The sequence below is a fragment of the Ovis canadensis genome, chromosome 2 (genome assembly GCF_042477335.2).
Source record: "Ovis canadensis isolate MfBH-ARS-UI-01 breed Bighorn chromosome 2, ARS-UI_OviCan_v2, whole genome shotgun sequence".
Lineage (NCBI taxonomy): Eukaryota > Metazoa > Chordata > Mammalia > Artiodactyla > Bovidae > Ovis > Ovis canadensis.
The window spans coordinates 211,002,170-211,017,163 of NC_091246.1; positions in this window are offsets into that span (position 1 = coordinate 211,002,170).

Here is a 14,994-nt window from a genome sequence, read left to right on the forward strand (position 1 = left end):
GATCTATTTTTAAGTTAAAACTTTGGCCAGGCAGTGATTGAAACGAATTTATTTTTGCAAACAAGCAGATTACAGAGGCAAGCAGGCTTGGAAGGACAATTGAGAAACCTTGAAAGCATTTTCTTTAGGGAGTTAAATGTCTTTATTCCATAAGATAAATATCTAAGTCTGCACAGTAGAGGTTCTATAAATATTGACATTTAAATAAGCATTAATAAATTTTCAGCTTTCTCTAAAAATATGTTACTGAGATATGTAAGGTTAAGGCTATTAGAAAACTCATGCAACTTGTTTGAAAAAGTTAAAGTAATTTTTATTTGATTTAGTATGGGTCCAGCTTTAGTCAGAATTGATAACAAAAAGTAGGACTTTTTTTTTTTAAACAGTAGAGAAAGTTCATCAAATCCTTGAGGAAAAGTTTAACATTTGGGTCACTCTTCCTAATAATATTGGGTTGTAGAATTGATATCGATCCAGGACTAAGAATTCTATTTCTGCTTAGGAGTTTTAAAAAATTGATTTTAGAGAATCAGTTTTTAAAGCCAACCTTCCTCAAATCCAATTTCTTATTAACTTTTATTTTACATTATTTTTACTGTATTTTCTTTAATATTTTGCCTATAGAACTGACACTTTTTCTATTAAATGATAAGATTCCTTAAAATGGGTTTGGGTCAGGTGACATGTTAAGAATAATTAAACTGTATAATATGCAAACATCTTCTAATAAAAGATTCAGATGGTATTGTTTGAAAGACTGTTCCCACCACTCCCACCAACATTACTTCCAGCTATACTTCTGTGCGTTCAGTTCAGTTCAGTTCAGTTCAGTTGCTCAGTCTTGTCCAACTCTTTGTGACCCTATGGACTGCAGCACGCCAGGCCTCCCTGTCCATCAACAACTCTCAGAGTTTACTCAAACTCATGTCCATTGAGTCAGTGATGCCATCCAACCATCTCATGCTCTGTCATCCCCTTTTCCTCCCACCTTCCATCTTTCCCAGCATCAGGGTCTTTTCCAATGAGTCAGTTCTTTGCATCAGGTGGCCAAAGTATTGGAGTTTCAGCTTTGCCATCAGTCCTTCCAGGGAATATTCAGGACTGATTTCCTTTAGGATGGACTGGTTGGATCTCCTTGCAGTCCAAGGGACTCTCGAGAGTCTTCTCCAACACCATAGTTCTGTGCGTGGTGCTTTGCATAAACAACTGTCTTGGCACATATAGATTTTTGAGTTCCCCCTTTACTTTTCTATTCAATTACCAAATCCGTTTTGTCAGTAAAGCAGTACGTGTACCAGACTTAAAAGGATAAATAATGTTTACTTCCTCCAGCTAGTTAGTAGTAAATTAACAGTTGAAACAAGAAGTTAAACACATGTATCTCATTAGGGAATCTCTTCTATGGCCCTATCCTGTCCACAGGTGGGTGATTCTTCGTTAGTGTCCAGGGGAATATAGGAGATGTGCCACACTCCGTCCAGACCCTTAATTTGTTTCTATCCCATGCTATTATTTTTATGATCAGAAAGAACAGGGCACCTGAAACAGATTTTGATGCTCTTCAAACTTGCCTTATCGTCTCTTCTTTCCTTCTGGTCTTATTCTCCCATGATTGCAGCTGATCTTTTTTAAAAATTTTTTAAAAAAAAAATGTGAATCATTTCAAAGTCTTTACTGAATCTGTTACAATATTGCTTCTGTTTTATGTTTTGGGTTTTTGGCTGTGAGGCATGTGGGATCTTAGCTCCCCCCACCCCCTCCCTGATCAGGGATCACACCTGCACCTTCTGCATTGGAAGGCGAAGTCTGAACCACTAGACTGCCAGGGAAGTCCCGGTTGTTGATTTTTGAGATAAACCATACATTTGTTTGACAAGTGTAGTCATATTTGTCTAGTGGGTTACACCCAAATGTTAGTGAGCACTGATTTCCTGGCACTGTGGCACACTGAATTCTATAGACAGAGAGACTATCTCTCTGTGGCTGTAGCAAATGACTACATCCAGCTAACCTTAGGATCCTCGAATAAAATGGGGGTAATAAGATCTACCTTATATATGGCTAGTGTGAGGAAATAATGAAATAATGTATGTAGTATGTAAAATTCCCTAGTATAATCTCTCAGTAAAGTGTGGTTATTATCACAATAGCGTCAGCACTTGCCTTGAGGATGATGGGGGACACAGGGAAAAGCTTGTAAATCTTTTTTTTTTTCCCCTCCCTGGAGAGTTTTTGCCTGTACTCTTTCCTAAGATCTGAGCACTTTCTCTCTTCCTCATCTGACCAGGACCTTCAAGTTTAGGCTTCAAATTAACTCCCAGAGAGGCTTTCTCAGGCCAGCCTGTTTAAATTAGACTCTCTTCCCCATTTCTTTCTTTTCATGCTTAGACTTTGATTTTCATATTAGTTTTAGATTCATAGACTAATTGAGCTAGACAGTATGCAGAGTTCTTAGGCAGCCCCTGTGTTGTTTCTCCTAGGATTAGCATATAGTTAATATGTTAATATAGTTAATTAATAAAGGGAGTTACAATTGTTTCAATTAATAAACCAACACTATTGAAGGCAATGGCAACCCGCTCCAGTAGTCTTGCCTGGAAAATCCCATGGACGGAGGAGCCTGGTAGGCCGCAGTCCATGTGGTGGCTAAGGGTTGGACACAACTGAGTGACTTCACTTTCACTTTTCACTTTCATGCACTGGAGAAGGAAATGGCAACCCACTCCAGTGTTCTTGTCTGGAGAATCCCAGGGACAGGGGAGCCTGGTGGGCGGTGGTCTATGCGGTCGCAAAGAGTTGGACACGACTGAAGCGACTTAGCAGCAGCAGTAGCTATATTATTAACTGAAGTCCACATTTTATTCAGATTTCCATAGTTTTTATCTCCTGTCCTTTTTTCTGTTCCAAGGTCTCATCTAACTCTCAGTAAATCTTGATGCATGGTTCAGCTTCTGGGAAGGAATTTTCTGAATTGGCAAAATGTTTTGTGGAGAAGTGGAGAAAGGAGGGATTAAACGTAAAGTGACTCAGACAAGGCACTGGGTAAGATATTTTGAATTAGATTAAGTTCCAAGGGGTAAGTACAAAAAGTTCACAGGACAAAATCAAAACACTACAGCGCAAGATAGGGAAAGGTGGAGTTCAGCTTCATGTGGTGACCTTCGTAGAACTAGATGAATGAGTGCTGATTTATTTATAGAACCAATAAGATAGTGGGACCTAGAGAAGGCCAAGGGCAGGAAGTGGCCTGTTAGCTTTTCCCTGTGCTGGTCTGACCCCAACTGTGGCCACTCTGTGTCTCCCCTTTAAGGAGGATGTGGGGAACTGGCAGAACTCCAGAGAAGAGCAAAAATGTAATTAAAGCTTGGGAAACAGGGCTGAGAGCAAAGGCCACAGAGCTGTGGGGTTATTTAGCTTAGAGAATAAAGGTCTAACAGATTGGAAGGGTCATTATATGAAAGACATCGGTTGTTTTCCATCTCCGCAAATGACAGGACAAGAGGAAAGAAGTTTATACTGCACTCTAGAAGGTTTGGGGCTGTGAGAATTATTACCAAGGAGACTGTCAGGCTCACACTAGCATCTGAAAAGAAAAAGGATTTATGTACAACTGGGGATACAGGGCCTTCCCTGGTGGCTCTAGTGGGAAAGAATCTGCCTGCAATGCAGGAGATGTGAGTTCGATCCCTGGGTTTGGAAGATCCCTTGGAGGAGGAAATGGCTACCCACTCCAGTATTCTTGCCTGGAGAATCCCATGGGCAGAGGAGCCTGGTTGGCTACAGTCCATGGGGAAATGCTTTGGGGCCTCCCTGGTGGTTCAGATGGTAAAGAATCTGCCTACAATGCAGGAGACCCTGGTTTGATCTCTGGATGAGGAAGATCCCCTGCAGTAGGGAATGGCAACTCACTCCAGTATTTTTGCCTGGGAAATTCCTGTGGACAGAGGAGCCTGGCAGGCTGTGTACGATCCACAGGGTCGCAGAGCTGGACACAACTGAGTGACTGAACACAAGCACGCATGGGGATACAGCATTCACAATTACCTGGAAAGAGAAGGAAGGTAGTATTCAGACACTAGCCTTTGGATTATTTTGAAAACAAACCACCTATCCTTTGCATAAACTCATAGTTGTTTACCATTTAAATTCAGTTGTTAACAAAAGTTGGTTTGAAGGTATAGACATAAATTAGATAAGTTCGTGATTTCTTGAGATAAGGTCCTGCCCCATTCAATTCATTTTGGCTAATACCAACTAAAATGCTCACAGGTTACCTTTATCTACCATGTCTTGATAATTTTTTTTCCACTTCTTGTTACTGAGTTACATTTTCATTACATCTTAGCACATGGCATCATCAAATCCACTTAACTGTATTTTAGAGATTGTTAACTGTGCTCTTTTAGTAATGACAGGAATGTAGCAAGAACACGTACTCCTCATATACTGTTTACTTCCATAAATGGAAGAAACTCCATTCTGTGTGCTATGTATTGAGAATAGTACAACTTCAAACCCTCAAGAGTGCATTTGCTAGAGCTATAAACAAGATAAACATAGAATAGTAGCCATGAAAGCAGACTATGCACAGGAGACAACAGAAGCCCAAGGATCTTGGTGAAAATTGGATTCTTTCATCAGCCCATAATCCAAGTCGTATAATCTAAAGTAAATGAAGTCTTTTTTAGTATTGATTAGATGAGTCTGTAACGGCGGCTCCCTTTGTCGCTTTGGTTTTGGAGATGTGTATTATAATGCTTGAAAGCTGGGAACATCTTTTGGACTCTCTTTTCCTTTAGTTTGTCCTTAGCGTGCTTGCATGCGAAGTCGCTTCAGGCATGTCCAACTCTTTGCGACCCCACGGGCTATAGCCTGCCAGACTCTTCTGTCCATGGAATTCTGCAGGCAAGAATTTTGGAGTGGATTGCTATGCCCTCCTCCAGGGGATCTTCCTGACCTGATATCGAATCCATGTCTCCAGTGGCTTCTGCATTGCAGGTGGATTCTTTACCACTGAGCCGCCAGGGAAGCTCTTATAAACACAGAATCACTGGTAAGGAAAGAAGGAAGCGTAGCACATATTTCTATCAGCTACTTGGGCTTTTCAGCAAGATGCCAGCTTTCAAGTCAGCAAAATTGCCTTAGAAAGGCCCTCAAAGTTAGCGATACTTAATTCTTTGTTTCCTCCAAAGTGGACATAAATAAATGTTTTCCCTGCTTTAATGCAGACTGTCTTTCTGCATTAAAGAATGAGAGAGTCAAGGCCAACCCCACATCCATTGTCTTTGATATGGTTGTAGTTTTCTGATGATGATAAACCCACAAAACAAGTTTGACTCTATGATCTGACAGAAAAGGTTTTGTTCAAAGTGAGTTGTGATTACTGCGATAGAAATATACTTTGAAATGTTATTTCTGGAATGTGTCATATTGTGATATATAAGTCTGGAAGGAGATATATTCCTCCTTCCCCCAAATTAAATCATCCTGATACCCAAGAAATGTTAACATTTTGGTAAACATTCCTTCTAATGTCTCTATGTGTTTATTTTGTCCATCTATGTCTGTGTGTGTATTTATGTAAATGATACAATATTCTGTTGTGCCCTGTTTTTTACTCAGTGATCTGCCATGGAAATTTTCTTTCCTTTAGTAAGTGTCAAATTCCTTTTAACAGCTACATAACCACCCAGTGTTTGGACATATCAGAATTCAATTCCCAAATAATGGATATTAGATTGTTTCTAAAGTGAAATGTTAGTTGTTCAATCATGTCTGACTCTTTGTGACCACCAGACTCCTCTGTTCATGGAATTCTCCATGCAAGAATACTAGAATGGGTAGCCATTCCTTTCTCCAGGGGATCTTCCCAACCTAGGAACTAAACCCGGGTCTCCTGTATTGTAGGCAGATTCCGAGGCTTAGCTGGTAAAGAATCCGCCTGCAATGCAGGAGACCTGGGCTCGATCCCTGGGTTGGGAAGATCCCTTGGAAGGGGAACGGCTACCCACTCCAGTATTCTGGCCTGGAGAGTACCGTCTATGGGGTCGCAAAGAGTCGGACACGACTGAGCAACTGTCACTTTCACTTCCTTACAATCTGAGCCACTTGGGAAGCCCCAGGTTGTTTCTAGTTTATGATGACAATAAGCAAGTGCTGAGTGAACATTCTTGTACCTTTATCTGAAGAACTTACCAGTAGAATAGACGAATTCCCAGAAGTCTGATCTATGTCACTCATTCGCTTTCCAAAAACTTTTTTGTTTTATCAATTTTCATTTCTACCAACAGCATTGGAGAATATGGTAGCAGATCCTTCAGCTCACTGACCTGAAAGTCTTCAAATATTCAGTCCTAATAAACATTAATTTTGGCAGACAGGTGTCAAGTGTTCTTACTGAGTAGATCAAAACAGACGTGACATTAACAATTAAGAAGTCTTTCCAACTGTGTGCCAAGCTGTCAGAAAAAAGTTTCTTTTCCACATTCCTACACACAATACTTTGTATATCGTCTCTTGAAACATATTTGATTTTGTCATATATTCTTAGGTGTCTTTCCAATTGAAATATTAGTTCCCTGAAGACAAGAATTGTCCTGCAACCCTGCAAGTATCTTGTAAACTGTGCCTGTCTGTCTCACAATAAACTTTGTGGATGAACAACCACAAAATTTTCTGTTTGCTTCTCCCTCATTTAGCAGCTTCCACCTCCTTCTTTTCCTTTGGCTTTTGAATATAAGAGTAATATTTGCCCAGGGCAAACAGACTTGGAGTTTCGGAGGCAGTATTGTGTAATGGATGTTAAATCAGCCAGTTTAACTTTTGGCTTTCTCATTTGTTAGCTCTATAACCCTGGGCAAATTGCGTAACTCTTCTAAATCCTAATGTTCTTCTCTGTAAAATGAAGATAATATTTGACTTCAAAAAGTACAGATTAAAGGAGATCGTATTTTAAAACCTTTAGCATGGTGCCTAGTATAATACTTAATAAATAGTAGCTGTAACTGTTATTTCATCAAAGGAACTGATATACTAAAAAAAAAAAAAAAAAAAAGCCAAAACCCAACCCACCAAACAAAACACAATGTCACTGGCTATTTCTGTCTTCTACTCTAGTGGACACATTAACTTCTGGATTGGCAGCAACCAGAAGCTAGAAGTTAATGTTGATTAGGTCTGAGATGCTTAACAAAATCAATCTAAAACATATTTGTAGATAAAAATTAGGTTTTTCTTTTTCAAAACTAAAAGAGGTGCTCAGTTTATTGAAATAAGGGAAGAATAGGATTGGGCCAAGTAGAAGTAAATATCGAGGATTTTATTTGATTAAAAACTGAGTTTAGATAGTCTCTAGCCTTAAGTACCTCATTATACAATTCCAGGGAATTTTTTAAAAAATGTGAAAGTTGAACTATTGTGATCTTTGTTCTTTCCTAACTAGCAACTGACCTTTTGTAATGACAACAGTCTGTAACCTTTTTTGCACTCGGACCATTTTGGGTTTTCACCAGGCTTGCCTCATTATACTTGAGCATATATATGTATCTGAGCTTATTTTCCATGTAACCATTGAGTCTTACAAATGTGGGAACATCTTATGGATCTGCTCATTAAAGCGTTGATCAGGTCTCCGTATTTGCTGCTAGAGGTGGCTCAGAAAAACTTAGCATCACTCGTGTGTCATATTTTCAATACTTTCTTCCCTTCACCTGAACTTCTTGTATAATAAGCTGATGATAAACAGTGAGTGCTCTTCTAAAAAAAAAAAAAAATCTATGGCATCAAAGGTGGCAACATCTTCTGCACATAATAAGTATTCACAAATCTTTTCAAAGATAGCTCTCTTTGAAAAGCAGAATTAAAAAAATGATGAGTAAAATACATACTTCATGAGACCAAGTGCATATCCTCTTCTATGGAAGCAGACACACTTCTCCCCCTTCCTCTAAGGAAGCCAAATCCTGATTCATTTTTCGTTCAAGACTCAGCAGAAACACAATGCCTCGTTTTGTAGAGGCTTATTACAACACAGTGACAGCACTATAATTTCCTCCAGGGCAAAGTGCCTCACTTGGCTTTAGGCCAGCTAAGCTCTGCGTCATTTAGCACTTCTATAGCTTCTGACAGAGGCGACTACCCTCCCGTTTGTGCGTTCTATATTCCTTTAGGAAGCATTTTTAAAAACGTTGTTTTAAACGTTTAGAAGCAGCAGTTAGATTACGTAAGTGCCAGATTTCTTTTCCTTTATGCAGACATTCAGACAGTCTATGGACCGTTGCAAGTGACTTTTCCACCCACTTCTTCTGAGGCCAAAGTAGTCTTAAAATGTTTGGCATGCAGGGGGCCTTTTGTCATAGGAAACCTGTAATTGTAAAATTCCTCCTTGGTCTCATTGTTCACATAGACCTACATAGAGTTCCCTTGTCTTTTTCTGGTTATGCAATGTGGTCAGTCTTGACGTTGTTCTGAAGAAGTTATAGACAGTTAAGTAAACATCTTATGGAAATAGCTAAGATCTAAAGCTAGAAACACTTCATATTTTTTGTCTATTGAAAAAAAAAAGGCATATCTTTTTTCTCAGAAGGCCTGTGACCCTACCCCGCCCCATGCCTTGTTATCACTGTGGACTTTTGCCTCAGGAGACTATGTCTCTACATAAAAGTTGTGTAATCCTTGTTTCCTGAATGGGACCTACCTAAGTGCTTACACAGAATAATCACCTCCCACGTGGACAGGCATGGTGGCTGCTGTATGAGGGGAGGGGACATTCCAGAGACATGAGGGGAGGAGTCCACAGAGGCAGGCACAGCTGTGGAGCAGGTCTCTGCTCCAACAGCCAAGCTGAGTCCAGCCAATTAGAGACATTGCATTCTCCGTTAGCAATGCTGCATGACATGGCAAGCATGCTGAGACTGCTTCCAAAGATTCCCCTCCTTTTGGCTTAGACTGGGGGTGGGATGAGGATAGGAAACAAAAAGTCTAAAGGGAAAAACAAATGATTTGTTTCTTCATTTATTGACTACAAGCTCAAACATTGACTAGGTGCTCTTTGTTGGGCCAGGTACTGTGCTCAGCATTTTACATGTAATCTCTTTCTTAATTCTCATAATACCATCAAACAGGTAAGTTTTAATCTTCATTTAGCCGTGGAAGAAACTGAGCCTTTGGAGAGGCTGAGAAACTTGTTCAAGGTCACACAGGAAGAGGCAAAGCTGGGGCAGTGTGCTGCTAGCAGGCCAAGCCTGTGCTCTTAACCACTGCGCTACACTGCCTCCCTGTGTTAGGACATCTTTTCTCCCCAGCATAGTGGAAGCTAAGTAGAAGATAAGAAGTCTGCTAGGTGGTAGATATCAGCAGGCACTATTTCTTTGTCATTGTACTAATATTATGTTATTATAGTTCAGAATGTTAAATGGTTATATTTATACAAAACAACTGAGAAACTTAAATTGGCTTGAGCAAATGTAATTTGAGCTGTTTGTGATTATAAAATGCGACAATCATGATGGCTGTCTGTTGGCCTCTATCTGTCTCTGATTTTCTGAAGTGAGCTTTTGTTTGGCAGGAACAGTTGTTAGGGAGCAATACCAGCTGCAAGGGAACAATTCTTGACGTTACCTCCTCCCCAATCTCTGTCTTCCCTCCTCACAACCTCCGCTCCTGGCAAGTTTACTGTGGGACAGATACAGTTTACAAGATCCTTGCAGGGTTGCAGGACAGTTCTTACCTTCAGGGAACTAACATTTTAATTAGAAAGACACCTAAGAATATAAGCCAAAATCAAATATGTTGTAATAGAGCAATATACAAAGTATTGTGTGTAGGAGTGTGGAAAAGAAACTTTTCCACAAATACTCTTAGTTTGAATGGATATTGCCAGGGACGGGAAACTCTCGTATTTATTTCTCTGGTACAATTTACTGAAGCCAAATCTTCTTCAAAAGAGGACCCAGCATTGTATCTGGCTCAGGGGAGGAGAAAGTCTGTCTATGCTATTTAGTTGGAAGCTACAGAGACAGAAGGAGGAGAACACTTTGGGAGTTTTGAGCACTCTGATGTTCACAGTCTTCTATTTTTGGCAACCTGAAGGACATCTCAAAGCAGAAACTGGAATTCAGAGAACTTCTGAGATCATATAATGTTCTCTGTTGGTGACATTAGATTTAGGGTTGATCTAATTTACTCTTGAGAGTCCCTTGGACTGCAAGGAGATCCAACCAGTCCATTCTAAAGGAGATCAGTCCTGGGTGTTCTTTGGAAGGAATGATGCTAAAGCGGAAACTCCAGTACTTTGGCCACCTAATGAGAAGAGTTGACTCATTGGAAAAGACCCTGATTCTGGGAGGGATTGGGGGGAGGAGGAAAAGGGGACGACAGAGGATGAGACGGCTGGATGGCATCACTGACTCGATGGATGTGAGTTTGAGTGAACTCCGGGAGATGGTGATGGACAGGGAGGCCTGGTGTGCTGCGATTCATGGAGTCAGAAAAAGTCGGACACGACTGAGTGACTGAACGGAACTGAACTGAATTTACTTATATGAGTTTGAACAAACTCCGGGAGATGATGGACAGGGAAGCCTGGTGTGCTGCAGTCCATGGGGTTGCAAAGAGTTGGATATGACTTAATGACTGAACAACACAAATTTACTTTGACTACTCAGTTCTGAAAATGGCCTCTGGGGTGCAGAATCCATCCTTAAATTAAGCCTTCTAACTCCATGTTTCCTGCAAGGGAATATGTTTGGATAATCAAAATCAGATAACCATACAGATAGCCAAGATCTGTGTGTATTCCCCAGGTCTTGCACAAAAGCATAAAGCTTTCTGTTATATTGGAGGTTCTCAATCTTCCGTGTTTGTAGCATGCTTTCAAGTGCCGGAATTATTGGCAACACAAAGGGCTTCAAAGAATAAAATCTATACCACCAACCACATAATAATAAAACAGTATCTCATGGTGTTCATAAAAATAACTACAGCAAGTCACAGCTTGTGTGCTTGCCTTTCTGTGCCATGTCTAGGTTCAAGGACAGCTGTTTCCTACCCTTACTGTGATGTCTAACATGTTTATGGAAAAAACTAGTTACATGTTTTAAAAAACATACAATCTTTCTTTGTTGCTGGTCTGCTATTACTCTTTGCAAGATGAATCTTGACTTCTTAGTGACAGTATGTATACTCAGTTGCATCAAATATTAATTTTTTTTTTCAAAATTTGGTGAAGGGTTCAGTTTCTGGGGTGCCACAGCATAATGTTTAGAAACCATTGCCTTATATACTTGAAAAATAAATCACAATAAAAGGAAGAACAGAATGAAAAACCAAAAATACATCTGGAGGGAGCTTGCCCAAATGGCCCTACACTGGCCTCTGAAGCAGACCTTTATCCTTCTCTGGGTGGGGTGACAATGCTTTTCATGGTAGTGACACCGAGCTGACTGCTCTGGGAGACATTTAGACATGAGTTAGCTTGGTAGAGGCTGGATAATGAGCCAAGAATTTCAAAGGATTCTCATAGTTTGATGATTTAGAGGTGGATATGTGGAAAACAGTATTAAATATATATACTTTAAAGTTGTCACTTGTTTGGTATTAAAGGATCAGGTTGACAAGTGCCTGGCATGCATTTAGAGAAGCTTGTGGTATTATCACTCCATGTTCAAAGTTCCCCAAGTGATTCAAAGGAGATTAGGCAAGTTTATTTTATTTATATGCACATTAATTTAGGAATTCAGCTGAAAAACTTTCTTTCCCTTTCTCTTAAAGCAAATATTTTTAGTCAATCCTTTTTAAATACTGCAGAATTCATTCCTCAACTTTCTTAGTAGCATAGGCAAATGTAATTCTGAGTAGTTTTGAGAAATAGGCCAGAAAGAGAAGGGACGAATAAAACCCAGCATATGTCGGAGTTAACCTGTGCCTAGCACTTATATGGGGTGTGGCTGGACCAAAGCTACCTGGTTCAAACATTTGTTGATGGTCTACCATGTACTGAGTCTAAATTTTAAACTCTGGGGATATAACAGTAAGAGGATAAGTTTGCATTGTCCCTGATCTTAAATTTTACTAGAAGGGATGAATAATAAGCAAGTATAAGACATGGTAGAAAAGGAGGAACAGAGAGTCATGGGGTGGAAAGGGAGACACCAGGGCTAATTCATAATGGGCACTTAGATGAACCATGTGGGTATCTGTGCCAACTGTATTCCAGGCTTGTTGCTGTTGTTCGGTTGCTAAGTTGTGTCCAGTGCTTTGTGAACCCATGGACTGCCACATGCCAGGCGACCCTGTCCTTCATTATCTCCCAGAGTTTGCTCAAACTCATGCCCATTGATTTGGTGATGCCATCCAACCATCTCATTCTCTGTTGCCCCCTTTTCCTCCTGCCCTTAATCTTTCCCAGCATCAGGGTCTTTTCCAATGAGTCGGCTCTTTGCATCAGGTGGCCAAAGCATTGGAGCTTCAGCTTCAACATCAGTCCTTCCAATGTCTATTCAAGGTATTCCAGGCTGAAGAACATCAAAGGCAAGGAAGCAGAGGTGGCAGCATGACTGGCAAGCTCAAGAGAAGCAAGAAGACCACTGTGACTGTTTCAGAGTGAGCCAGGATGGCACTGGTTAGGTGATAAGATGGAGGGTGTGGGGAGAATCACGTTGGTCCTTATTATAGATCACTGTAGGACTTGGCTTTTATTCTGAGTGAGAGAAATCCACTGGAGAGTTTCAAGCAGAGGAGTGACATCATCAGGCTTCTATTTTGGTTGCTTTGTGGGAGACATGGTGGCAGGGAGAGTGGGTAGGAGGCTATTTTGATAATCCAGGTGGGAGATGATGGTGGCCTGGACCCGGATGGTAGTGGTGGTAGCGGTGAGAAGTGGTCAGACTCTGGCTGGATTTTAAAGATAGAACTGATGAACGTGGAGTGTGAAAGAAAGAGACAAAGACGACTCCAGGGTATTTGCCTCTTGAAGCCCAGGGAAAGTTTACTCCCCTGGGCAGGACTTCTAGACGTGAATTGTGGGTGGACTGTGGGGAGTGAGGGCACAAGGAGGCAGGATATACTCAGAATGGGGATTTAGGCGGCCTGTTTCTCTGTGCCAAACTACAAACGGCTTTGGTTCAACCTACCCCTTCAGTACCCAGAGTCTGTAATGATGTTTGGGAAACCTCAAACCCAAACCAGAGCATTTTCCCCTGCAATTCTGAAGGCAGTTCTGGCTACTCCTCCTCAAGAATGAGGAAGGGTAGAGAGGAGGGTATAGAGGGAACATTGTTTAAACACCTGGAGGGCAGACAAAGAAGTCTTTTCTCTGGAAGAATGAGGAATAGTTCAAAATTTGCAAACTTATGAAGGGCAGGGGGAAAAAACACAGATTTTTTTTCACCATTCCTTTCAACATTAGAATTTGTCTCGTTAAGCTTAAAGAGTTAGTATTTAGGCAGTGAAAAGGATCTGTTATTTTGCACAGTAGATAATAAATAAATAGAACTATACTCCAAGGATGATACAGTTTGACAATATAAAATTTAGAAGAGTTTAGAAAATTCAGTGATGGTGTATATAATAAATTATTATGCAAACTAGGGATTCAGTTTTACTTTACCAAAATTTTTTGAGTATGTGTTTTTGTTTATTATACTAACTACTATTTGAGATATAGTAATAAGTAAAATACAAACCCTTTGCTCAAGAGTTTATAATCAACTGTAACCAATCAGTTGAAGCTGAAGCTCCAATACTTTGGTCACTTGATGTGAAGAGCTTTGACTCACTGGTAAAGACCCTGATGCTGGGAAAGATTGAGGGTAGGAAAAGTTGGTGACAGAGGGTGAGATGTTTGGATGGCATCATCGACTCTTCGGACATGAGTCTGAGCAAACTCTGGGAGATAGTGAAGAGCAGGGAAGCCTGGCGTGCTACAGTCCATGGGGTTTCAAAGAGTTGGACACGACTTAGCAACTGAATACCACCACCACCGCTACCCCAACACACTTCATGTCCCTCCAAGCAATTGATACCTGAATTCCTAAAATGGGACGTGGTCTCTCATGCCTTTCTATAGTCTTTATCTGTTTCTGAAAAACCCTTCATGCCCCTCTCTTCCTGATAGCAAGCTTAGCTACTCCTGTGGAAAGTCATCCTAATGCCCCAGGCTGGATTATGTGCTTCTTCCCTGTGCCATGGAGACCAGCTCTAGCACACACTGGTAAGTTTATTAAAAACATTTCTTTACCTTAATGTAACAGAGTTCTAAGTCCTGTAAAGAAAGGAGAAATATTAAGAAAACCGAGAAGCCTTCATAGAAAAAGCAGTAGCTGAAATGCTCCTTATGGATGGAGAGGGTTTTGGAGGCAGAGAACATGTCAGGCAGAAGTTACAGTCATGAACAATGGCAAAGCAGTACTCTGGTGGCTCATTTGTCCAGGAGCATTGTGGTGGAGAATTCATAAGCTGTTGCAGTGGGACAGGTTGGAGAAGGAAATGGCAACCCACTCCAGTATTCTTGCCTGGAGAATCCCATGGACAAAGGAGCCCGGTGGGCTACAGTCCTTGGTGTCGCAAAGAGTTGGACACGATTGAGTGACTAAGCACGTGGGACAGGTCCATTTTCTGGGGGTTTAAATAGCATGTTAAAATATTTGCTCCATTTTGTATGGGAATGTTAACATACAAATCATATTCCAATGGGTTACTTTGGAAGCAGAGTGTACAGTATATTGGGGGTCAGAAGAGAAGGAGGGACTGGATACGTGGAACCATCTCTGGGTTTCTGGAATAATCCAGACAAAAGGCAGTGGTGATAGTGGGAACGTGTATGAATATATAGGACAGTCACTAAATGAGGATGTTGGGAAAGAGGAGATAATTGAAGATGACTCAGTCATCAGAAGATGACTCTCCTAGTATCTAGGAAAGAGGAGCAGGCTTAGCAGAATATTAAGTCCAGTTTGGACACATTGGGTTTGAGAGGCATGTAGGTGGAGATCTCTA